This window comes from Pteropus medius, unplaced genomic scaffold (assembly GCF_902729225.1).
Source record: "Pteropus medius unplaced genomic scaffold, Ma_sr-lr_union100, whole genome shotgun sequence".
In the NCBI taxonomy this organism is placed as follows: domain Eukaryota; kingdom Metazoa; phylum Chordata; class Mammalia; order Chiroptera; family Pteropodidae; genus Pteropus; species Pteropus medius.
Genome location: NW_024354911.1, coordinates 3,462,710 through 3,473,687, shown reverse-complemented (window position 1 = coordinate 3,473,687; position 10,978 = coordinate 3,462,710). Strand labels below are relative to the sequence as shown.

Genomic DNA, 10,978 nt, shown 5'->3' with positions numbered 1-10,978 from the left:
ACACACACACACACATTCCCCATTAGCTGACTAGCCCATGGCAAACAGCTAAATATAGTTCCTTATTCCTTGACGCCTACCAACCAGTCACAAAATGTCCATCCACTTCTATTTCTCAGCTGTGTTGTTCTAGCCATGAGCCATCTGCTGCTCCTGGAACCTCACTGGGTTACTCTCCAGCCCATTTTTGGTGGGGTCTGCATTGAGGAAAACACAGTTTGAGAGGACCAGTTTAGAAGATGTGAAATCATTGTGGACTTTGGAATCAGAGAGATTAGGGTTCAAATCTTAACTTCACCACTTCCTAGCTGTGTGATCTCAGGCAAGTTACTTAATCTCTCTGTGCCTTATCGTCCTGGCTCACAGGACTGCTGTGCTGGTCGACAAGGATAGTAGATATAAGTTTCTATCCAAGACCTGCCACAGAGAGAGAGAGCTAGATAACTGTTCAGACCCTACCATCACACGGTCATTCTTTGCCTGTCCCACAATAGAACAGAAGTTATAAATTATAATGCATGCCCAGAAAATGGTTTTACTGAGATCTGTAAAGTCAGTGGCTTGATATGGATAGAGTACCTATCCCTGTGCCCTGACCCTGAACTTCCTCTTTGACACTGTGAGACTGTCAGATGTACTTCCTGAGGGAACCACACACACACACACACACACACACACACACACACACACACACACACACACACAGAAGGGCATGTGCACATCTGTCAGCTTAGGGTGCAGCCACACAGGTCACGAGCTGACTGAGGCAGGAGGAATGGGCAGGACACCTGCAGTTCCACCCGCCAGCCTGCCTCTCTGCTCCGCCCTCCTGGGCCCTGGGTGTGTGAAGAGGCTTTGGCGCCCTCTGCTGATGATGGTGCTGCCGGCAGCCCACATCTGACTCACGAGAGTCTGTGTAGCAAGCCCTGGGTGCCTGTGGGACTCCCTTCCTTCTAGTGTGGGAAGAGGGAAAACCGGAAGGTAAGAAGAGAAAGGATATGGAGGAGGTAAAAGGGTCCCTTCTGTTCTCAAACTCACCAGGACGGAGAATCCAACTACGTGGCCACTCTGTTGAGTGCAGCAGCTGTTTACAGCAGAATCACCTCCTCAGGCACTCATAGCAACCTTCAGAAGATCTCACGGTGACATAGCCAGGCCCAAGGGGGTTCCCAGGCTCTGGCTGTGATGCCTGTAAGTTTATATCACAGAAGTATATACTAGACCAGGAAGATTTTTCTACCTTCTCTGGAAATGCCAAGGCCCAGCCCTTCACTCTTGGAGATGGAGGCGGGAGAACTTGACAGTAAAAAAAACATGGACCTGAGAGTCAGACAGACCTGGGCAGAGAGCCAGTACTGTCCCTCAGTAGCCATGTGACCTTGGGTTCCTAAACCCTCCACACCTCTGTATCCTCATCCTAAGATGGATGGAAATAGTACAGGTGCTGTGAAGATTAAATGTAAATTGCACAGAGCACATCCCAGGGCCTGGCACATAGCAGGTACACAATAAATGCAGCTATTATTACTACTGCTGTTGTTTCCCTTGCCACAGGCTTCATGAGGGGTGCAGGGTGCAGTGTCATCAGAACCACTGCAGCTTGCTTGCATGGCACCCTGGCAGGTGAAGGGATGCTGAGGTCGTCAGAGTCTCATCTTTGCAGAAGGCTACAGTGTCAGTCACATTCCTGTAGGAACACTGGTCGCTACTGCCTGATGGCATCAACCCCCTTTCTCCTGCGATGGTCCTTACCTCCGGGGCCAGGCTGATTGTGCAGGGTGTGCATCTGGTCTGACATGGCCAGTGAGGCCCTTCTCTGCGATATTTAGACTTGAAGCCACTAGGAGGCAGTTCTGTCTCATGGCAGAACCTCCATGTAACAACACTTGGATGCAGTCAGTGGCCAGACTTTCTGTCTAGTGGACAAAACCAGTCTGCGATGAGAGAAAAGAATGAGGCTGGCCGGCAGCAGAAATGGAAAACAAAGGCTTGGAGAGGTTTTTATGGCTCACAGAGCCCTTGTTCCAGATATCTCCTCATGGCCACCTGTGTCACCTCCTCTCCTCCAGCTCAACTACTGAACTCTTACTTAGATTCTGTGAGATGCTCCAGGATCCTTCTAGTAAACCCCTACTTCTGCTTAAGTTGGCGCGAGTTGGGCTTCTGTCACTTGCAAGCAAAGGGACAAGAACATGCTCTTCGACTCTTTGGTCCCCTGTCTCCTCTCTTCGTCTTCACTCACAGATGTTCCCATCTCGCACTTTTGTACATTCCTTACCCCTAAAAAGTGCCAAAGCTGTTTTTCTTTTCCATTTGCTTTTAAGAAAGATTTTTCAAGTGTAACATGTTTATTATAGAGTTTCAATTTATTGGGGTATAAACATGAATTTTTTTTTCTAACAACTACTCGCTCTCACCCAGCTGGGTAGCAGGGCCCTTCATGACATCACAGCTGCAGCAAAGACATCCCCCGCCATATTCATCTGTTAGAACAGTCTCATGTCAGTAATCAAGACTTGTTTCAGTTCATCTCTTCCAGTCATCCCCACCTCTGCTCAGACAGAGCTGTGACCATCCTCCCCTCTCTCTTCGGGGGATCTCTGGGACCAGGACCAGGAGAGAGAATGGAATCTCTGGAGACTATCCTCTCCTGGGCCGATAGTCACTGCTTCTCTGGCCACTCTGGCTGTCCGCTGTTCAAAAGCTGACTCCCTCTGGTGGGCCTGTGTGTTTTTTGAATCCCTAGAGTGAGGCCCTCCTGGGCAGGCACTAGCATGTCAGCCGAGCCCAGCTACTTCAGGCAGTGCTCCCTCTCCATCCCCCCATCTGTCTCCTATTTCCTTTTTCTCCTACTTAGGCAGCTCAAGGTATATCACAGAGTCCACAGATGAAGCAGACACCCACCTGGGGGATGACATGTTTGTCTCGCCTTACGAAAAATTCCCTGTGGCTTCAGAGAGAAAAAATACTCCCTTCTTCCCCCCAAAGAGGGAAGAGTTTGTGGCAGTCCTCTGCCACAAACGCTGCACCCTCTATGTGGCAAATGACTCTCCTCCTCTGCTGTGGGTGGTGTGGGGGTTGATGAGAGGAACCAGTGCAGCCTGCCTGCAAGCTCTGCGGAAGGGAGACATACGACTCTCTGAATGTAGGGACGCAGGGGCCCTGGTGTCTTTCATCCTCAGTTTTGGGACTTAGCTGCATTGCAGAACAGGAGGGAAAGTGCCATGCAACATCCTGTTATGCTGGTGCAGGGCTCTCCTCCCTCCCAGAGCCCAAATGAACTGATCAAAAGACTATGAAAGAAGAGAAGGCGCATTCCCACGCCAGGAATGCTGGGGGTCTGTGGGAAACGTGCAAGATAAGATCCAGATCTAAGGGAGACCCCCAGGGCTGACTCACAGCTCCAGTTTCTGAGAAAGCAACACTGTACCAAGAAAAGCAAGCAGATTAGACCCTGGAAGCAACTGCCCACTGCCCCTGAATTTGGAGGGCAGGGGGTGGGACATGGGTTCGCAGAGAATATGCCATTTGGAAACCCTGTCAGTGCTGCACATCAGCAGCGTGTACAAGCTGCTGAGTGGGAGGCCTGGGGGTGGACGTAGTCACTAGGCCAAGTAGATAATTGTGGGGAAGCTCTCCCTGAATCAGTTTCTTCCTGATACAGTATTTCTCCTTTCCTGACAGGGTGGGCACAAGGCTTGTCATGGCTACATCAGTACCTAGAGGAGCAGCCTGGCATATAGCTGGCCCCTGGTGCAGAGGCAAGGTGCCCCCAGACAACTCGGTCCTCTTTCCTCCAACTAGATCCCTAAGCTGGTCATGGCACTGGAAGACTCTATTTGAATGGAGAAGGAAGAACAGAACACACACACACACACACACACACACACACACACACACACACACACACCCTGCAGCCAGTTAGACACACAAGTCAACTCTGAAGCTGGGGCGGGGTGTGGAGGGGACATATGTCACAGACAATTTGTGTTCACAGCCGACTTGTGACTGAGTTTGCATTAACCAGTCCTTCAGCCTAAAATATGACAAGACAATTGGAAAAACATCCAAGTGGATGGTGAGCTAAAGAAAATCCACTTGGGGAAAATTATAAGATTTTACAAACACTCATTTTTTTAAGCAGGAGTCAAAGCAAAAGCACACATAAACCTCCCCACCCCCTCACACACACACACACACACACACACACACACACACACACACACTTGCAAACACATAGGGTCTTTGAAAAGACTCTGCATCATGAAAGGAGAACAATGTGTCTCTGAAAGGGCAGAGAAAAAAATCCCTTTGAAAAAGGTTTATCACAGCAACACAAATAACTTTCAGACCACATCTGCTTTGTACTCACTTCATTTAATTAAAAGGTGAACCCTAAGAGAGGAGAGTTGAAAAATAAAATGGAAAGAATAAAGTGAGAAGGTCGTTGGCTGAGAGGTAGGTAAAAATCAAAAGCAAAACATATAAGAGAAAGAAAGGCAGTAAGGAAACTAAAAATGCAGCTGCAAATTTAAAATTGCATTATGACGTAAAGAACAGATTTAAAACAATACAAAATTCAATCTGTAAATGTGGAGGACAGATCTGAGTTCCCTGAGAATGCAGAGGGAAAGCCCAAAGGGATAAAAACTAAGGGAGAGAACATAATAGACGTCAAGGCCCAACAAAGAAACCAAACGAATTAAACGAAAGCAAAAATCAAAGAAGAAAAGAGGAGACAATACTGAGCTGGTGAAAACCCTGAGTCTATAAAGTTAAAAGCTTCCTTTTTATGTAAGTCAAATTAATAAAAAGAAAAAAATACTTAGAAATACCATGCAGGATTTTGTCCATTTTAAGGGTAAAGAAAATAATCCTGTAAGTGCTCATGCAGAGGGAAAAATCTACAACATTTCTGAAAATGTAAAAATGGAAGAGAGATTCCATGGAATGTTGGGACGTGTTTACGTTGGAGAGAAAAAAGCTTCTGCCATAAAACAAACTTGGGAAATGCTAAATAAAGAAAAAAACAAAATCTTATACTGAGGCTTTTTCAGGGCTTTTAAAATGTTCGTGCATGTTAAATTAGTGATATTGGCAAGGTTAGTTTTCCAAACGTATTTGATGATGATGAAACCTTTTTCCATAGATGGTGTGGAAAGAAGGGTGCTCGGCGGAATGAACTTTGGGGACCACTCTTCTGCAGAATTTTTTTTTAGGCGAGGCAACCCTTGGTTGACCTCACAGATTGCAAGGACCTTGTCAGCTTACAATCCCTTATTTTTCATTTTTTATGCCTACAGCACCTGGTCTTTCTAGGTGGCCTCCCATCCAATTACTAACCAGGCCCGACCCTGCTTAGCTTCCGAGATCAGACGAGATCGGGCTTGTTCAGAGTAGCATGGCCGTAGACTCTTCTATGGAATTTTGAGTAATCATGGTTGTAACCTAAAATTTCAACAATCTGCCCAGGACATTCAGACATGAAGACAACAGAAAAGCTTTTCCTACATGACTGAACTTACACGCCATGTGTGGCTCCACCTTTCATGAGGGAAAAAATGCTCAGAGATGCACTCTTAGCAAGCCAGAAAATCAAAATAAGCAAAATCATAGCAAACAAAAAATCAGCCTGGGGAACTTGTATAAGAGACCTGGAAGTAAATGTAAAAATCCCGTTAGACATGATTTTAAACGTATCTGTCAGGGTCCAATTGTACGTGTACTTCAGGGTCCAGTCACGAGACAGAAACTCCATCCTTCCCCTGTTGGTCCCTGCCCCAGGGGCTGACCCCACAGATGGCACTCAGACCCAGGCTCCCTGGAGGAGTCGTGGGCGGGAGCCTGAAGGCTGGGAGGAGGGAAAGATCAGCACATCCTTCCTGCTTCCTCCCTACTTTTGTGTCTTCTCTCTGGCAGTGGCAGGATCCCCAACTTCGGCTCTCTCGCCTAGACCTATTTCTCCAACTTCCAGCTTTCTCTGGGCTTCGGTCATACTGGTTCCTCCTCTGTCCCCGCAGTTATGGGGATGGTAATGGCTCCTGGTTATTGCTAGTTCCAGTGCCTCACCTTATCCACACCTCTATAAGGAGACCCTCATGAAAGTCTCTTTATTTAAATGATCTTGGGTGAGTGTTTCCTGCCAGGACCCTGGCTCGCACACTTCTCAATTCTTTTTTATAAAATCAGAATAAATCTGATACTAAAACCCGACAAATGACACAAAGAAAGACAGAATGAATGAATGAGTCATACACTAATCTCATTTATATGATGTAAAGTACGAATACAAATTTAATCAGATAAAGTCCAAAGTAAGTCTGACAGTATATTAAGAGAATACACCCTGAGCAAACATTCCTGGAATGTATGGATGATGCTATATCAAAACTGTCATAAACTGGTTAACCACAGCAATAGATCAAAGGAGCAAAAGGGTATTTTACATGCTGAATCAATGTTCGGTAAATGCCAACAACCATTCCCGATTTTCTTTTAAAAAGCTCTAGTGAACTAGAAACGGAAGTACACTTATTTCACATGATAAAAAAAATATTAACTCTCAAACCCACAGCCAACACCAAGAATGAAGTACAAGAGGCATTCTCATTAAATTTGAGAACAAGACAAATATTTCAACTATTTTGTTATTCAACATTGTTCTAAAGATCTTAGCTAATGAAATTAGGCAGAAAAAAGTATAAAAAGAGAACAAATCACAATTATTTGCAAATACAACTACCTTCTTAGAAAAACTGGGAAAAGAAATACAGAATTATCAGAATAGATTTTAGTAAAGTGGCCAGTTATAAAATGACTACAGCAAAATTAATATCTTTTTCACGTCCTAATAACCTGTCAGAAAACATGATGGAAAACTGTGATGTATTAGTTATCCCTTGCTGCATAACAAATCATCCTAAAATTTTAGTGGTTTCAAACATTTATTATCTCAGTTTCTGTGGGTCAAGAATCGGGATGTGGATTAGCTGGGTTCTCTGTCTCAGAGTCTCTCACAGGTGCAATCAAGTCGTTAGCAAAGACTGTATTCTCATCTAAAGGTTCAAGGGGGGAGCCTACTCGCATGGTTGTTGGCAGAATTCCGCTCCTCATGACTGTTGAGCTGAGGGCCTCCTTTCCTTGCTGCTTGTTGTCCAGAAGCCACCCTCAGTTCCTTGCCACAGGGGCTTACCATAAGACAGCTCATAAGACGGCAGCTGGTTTCTTCAGAGAAGACAAGTGACGACCAGCGGGAGAGAGTTCTAGCAAGACAGAAGTCAGTCTCTTACCACCCAATCTCAGTAACATTCAAACCCCCTCACCAGAAACCCAACTTCCAATAAATTAATGTAAGAGACTAATAATGGCTGATGCTTATTGAGTATCCATATGCACCAGACTCTGCACTAGATACATCCCTATGTCATTTCTTTTAAATCCTTATCAGTATTCCTATTTTACAGGAAGAAGAAAAGCACAATGAGCCACACAGCTCACAAGGGCTGGAGCCAAACTCAGGCCCTCTGAGATTACATAGCAGAGATAAGACACAAAGATCTGTGCTCGAGGATGTTCGTTACAGCATCATTTATTGGAACAAAGAAAGTAAAATGAAATCAACAACAAGGGGTTTTGATTAAATTATGATTTATCCACATAATTCAGTCATTAAAAATCTTGTTGAAAAAACTAGTTTTTGATGTAGCCAGGTGCTGACATAGGCAGAACTTCAAGGAGCTCCCTGTTAGAAAGTGCCAGCTGTTGTGATGTTTCATCCTTCATGTAGGTGGTAGTTCCACAGGTGCATTCACTTTGGGATCATTCATCAGGCTATACGCTTTGTGTACTTTTCTGTGTGTTTGTGACAGGAAAATTTTTTAAAGTTATTTTTTAAAATGTCAGTCACCAGATGATTCTCTTCCGGGGAGAACACAAAAAAAGTTTGTAGAGCGTGTCTTCTGAGGTCAGAGAAGTCCCTGGAGTCCCGCTTGGTCATGTAGACATAAGGCTATAACCACTACCTGCTCCACCAGGAGGAGTTGGCTACCAACCTTTTATGGTCAGAGAAAGTCTGATCCTTCCAACACCACAAGAAGTGGCTGGCCTCCTGGGTAGATAGGAATGAGGCAACCCACCACTCTACCTTCCCATCTCAGCCAAGACACCCCAACTTAGATCTGAGCTTCCCAAGTCAGAGTGAAACTAAAGATCTGGATCCCGGTCCAGTCCTGGAGGACCTGAGGTTTTAATAGGGGAGGAGCTGAGGTTGAAGCCTGGCCTGAGCCGTTCTCCCACCCCAGACAGAGGACACTGAGGGGAACAGTCTTGACCCCCTCCTCATCTGGGTAGACAGGAGCTCCTGTGATCAATATGCATAGTGGAAAGAGAAGTAGGTTGTGACAGTTACCCTTTCTATTCTGTATTCTAAATTTCATATCATTGATGTATTTCTTTTGTAATCTGAAATAAAAAGCTATAGAAAATTTTAAGGACGAGATTGCTAATATCTTGTCTCCAGTTCTTTTTCATCACCCTGTGGCTTCTTCCCCTTCCAGACCCCAGATGGGCAAAACTAAACTCCTGGAGGATTCCTGGGGATAGGGGAGTGAGGGTCACTTACACTAAAGTACAGGAAAGAACCTTGTTTTGTCCAGTCCTGTGGCATACAGTAGGACCTTAATTCATACCTATGAGCCTCATCTCATCTCATCTCATCTCATCTCATCTCATCTCATCATCTCTTCTCATCTCATCATCTCTTCTCATCTCATCTTCAAAGAAACACCCTTCAAATAGAATTCCCATGTCAGACTCAGTGCCTCAGAAGTTCACTGGAGCACAGTGCCCTGGGGCAGAGCTGCATCCTGGGGAGACAGCCCCTTCTGTCTGGGCAAGGCTGTCAGCAATGGCCCTGAGGGCTGACCACCTACTATCCCCCACCTCCACCCCTGCCCAAATCACCTGCCCCCACCCCCCGCCCCGCACCAAAGGGAAAGAAGCAAACTGCATGTGTCCAGCAGAAAGCAGAGAACAAGCCACCTCATAAAGGTGACACCAGGAAAGTCACAGATGGACAGGGATGGACATGGATGGTCAGAGACTAAGGAAAACAGAAATAATGCAGGACAGGGAAAATTCCCCTGAGTGGGCCTGGGGAGAGAGAGAGAGAGAGAGAGAGAGAGAGTATGAGTGAGTTAGTTCTTGTTGAGCGCAGGAAAGAATTCAAATGCACACCAGAGTTAGCGTCAAACAGAAAGTTTATTAGAGAAGCGTTAATGCTCCAGAGCATGGTCTCCTCTCAGAAGCAGAGACTCAGAGAGACTCAGAGAGACTCAGAGAGACAGAAACAGTTGAGATGGGGACAGTGAGACGGACAGAGAAAAAGACACTGAGAGGAATCCTGAGTGTTAAGGGGCAATTCAGTTTATATAACATTCTTAAGTTTCTTATGAATTACAGTTTAATAACACTTCACCCATTTTCCTTTGATAGTACGGGCATACAGTGTGAAAGGATAAAAGTATGTAGGGTGAAAAGGTAAGAATATGTAGCATGAAATGCCTGCTGGCAATTCTCAGCCTTTGATCCATAGGTTCCCCATGGTTTTAGCCATAGGGAAAGAATGATTTTATTTTGTGTAGTATAAGACTTAAAGACTGTTTTCTATTCTAGGTATGGGTAAATGGTTTGTTAGCAATTCCAGCAGAAATCTTCCTTTGTTCTGCAAGTTTCCTTGTGGTCAGCCCATAGGGACGATCAGCATATTGCAGTCTTTGAATATAACTTGATTTAACTTTTAGTTCTCTTACCTTCTCCCTACATTAGAAATGCCTCTCAGAGGTCGCAGAGAAGCAGCACAATGTCTTCACCTCCACGCAGGACTCATCGCTCTGTTCCTTCTGTTAACTTGTGTCAGCCTCACTAGCCTGCGAGCTCTTTGGGGACCAGCAGGTCTGCTTCTCTCTGTAATTCCCACAGCCAGCCCAGGTGCCCAGGGAACACTCGGACAGAACATGCTGACTGAGGGAGTGAATGGGCAGATGAAGGGATAATTGGGAGAAACATCAGCAGACAGAGACGGAGTAAAAGAGATGTGGAAATGCAGAGATTGCAAGACCCAGAAACAGAGGGGGACAGACAGAGAAAAGGAAGGGAGGAAGGGAGGCAGGAAGGAAGGGAGGGAAGGGGGGAAAAGAAGGAGGGAGGAAGGGATACAGGACAGGGCAAACTTCCCCTAGTGGTGGGGAGACCAAGCCCTGCACCGAGAGAAGAGGATCCTTTGGTGGAGAATGGAGAAAGAATTCAACACACAAGCCAAAGTTAGAGTCAAAAGGAAAGTTTATTGGAGAAGGGGTAATGCTCCCGAGAGTCTGGTCTCCTCTCAGAGGCAGACAGTGAGAGAGACTGAGAGAGACTCAGAATGGACAGAGACAACAGGGATGAGGACAGTGAGAGAAAAGAGTAAAAGCACTGAGAGGGACTGAGAGAAGGACACTGAGAGTGCCCCTAAGTGTGGAGAATTCAGCTTATCATTCCTATGAGCTATAGTTTAAAGACTCTTTACCCATTTCCTTTGATATAGGCTTACAGTGAGGAAGGGGAAGAGTATGTAGCGTGAATAAGTAAGAATATGTAGCATGAAAGGCCTGTTGGCAGTTCTCAGCCTTTAATCCATAGGTTCCCTATAGTTTTAGACACAGGAAATGAACAATTGCGTAGGTCAGCCACTTAAAGACTGATTTTCCTGTTTCCCCTTCACAGGTGTGAGAAATGGGTCGTTAGCAATCCCAGCAGAAATCTTCCTTTGTTCTACAGGTGTCCTCTGGCCTGGCTGATCAGCATGTTGCAGTCTCTGAATGTAGCATGATTTAACATTTTAGTTCTCTTGCTTCCTCCCTACACTAGAAGGAAGGAAAGAAAGAAAGAAAAGAAGGAGGGAAGAAGGAAGGAAGGAAGGAAGGAAGGAAGGAAGGAAGGA

The 10,978-nt window shown here is 45.5% G+C and overlaps 1 pseudogene; it reads right to left on the bottom strand.

The window, feature by feature from the left end:
• Positions 1 to 5,294: 5,294 nt before the first annotated feature.
• On the bottom strand, positions 5,295 to 5,413 carry LOC120597985 (uncharacterized; annotated as a pseudogene).
• Between the last annotated feature and the right edge of the window lie 5,565 nt (positions 5,414 to 10,978).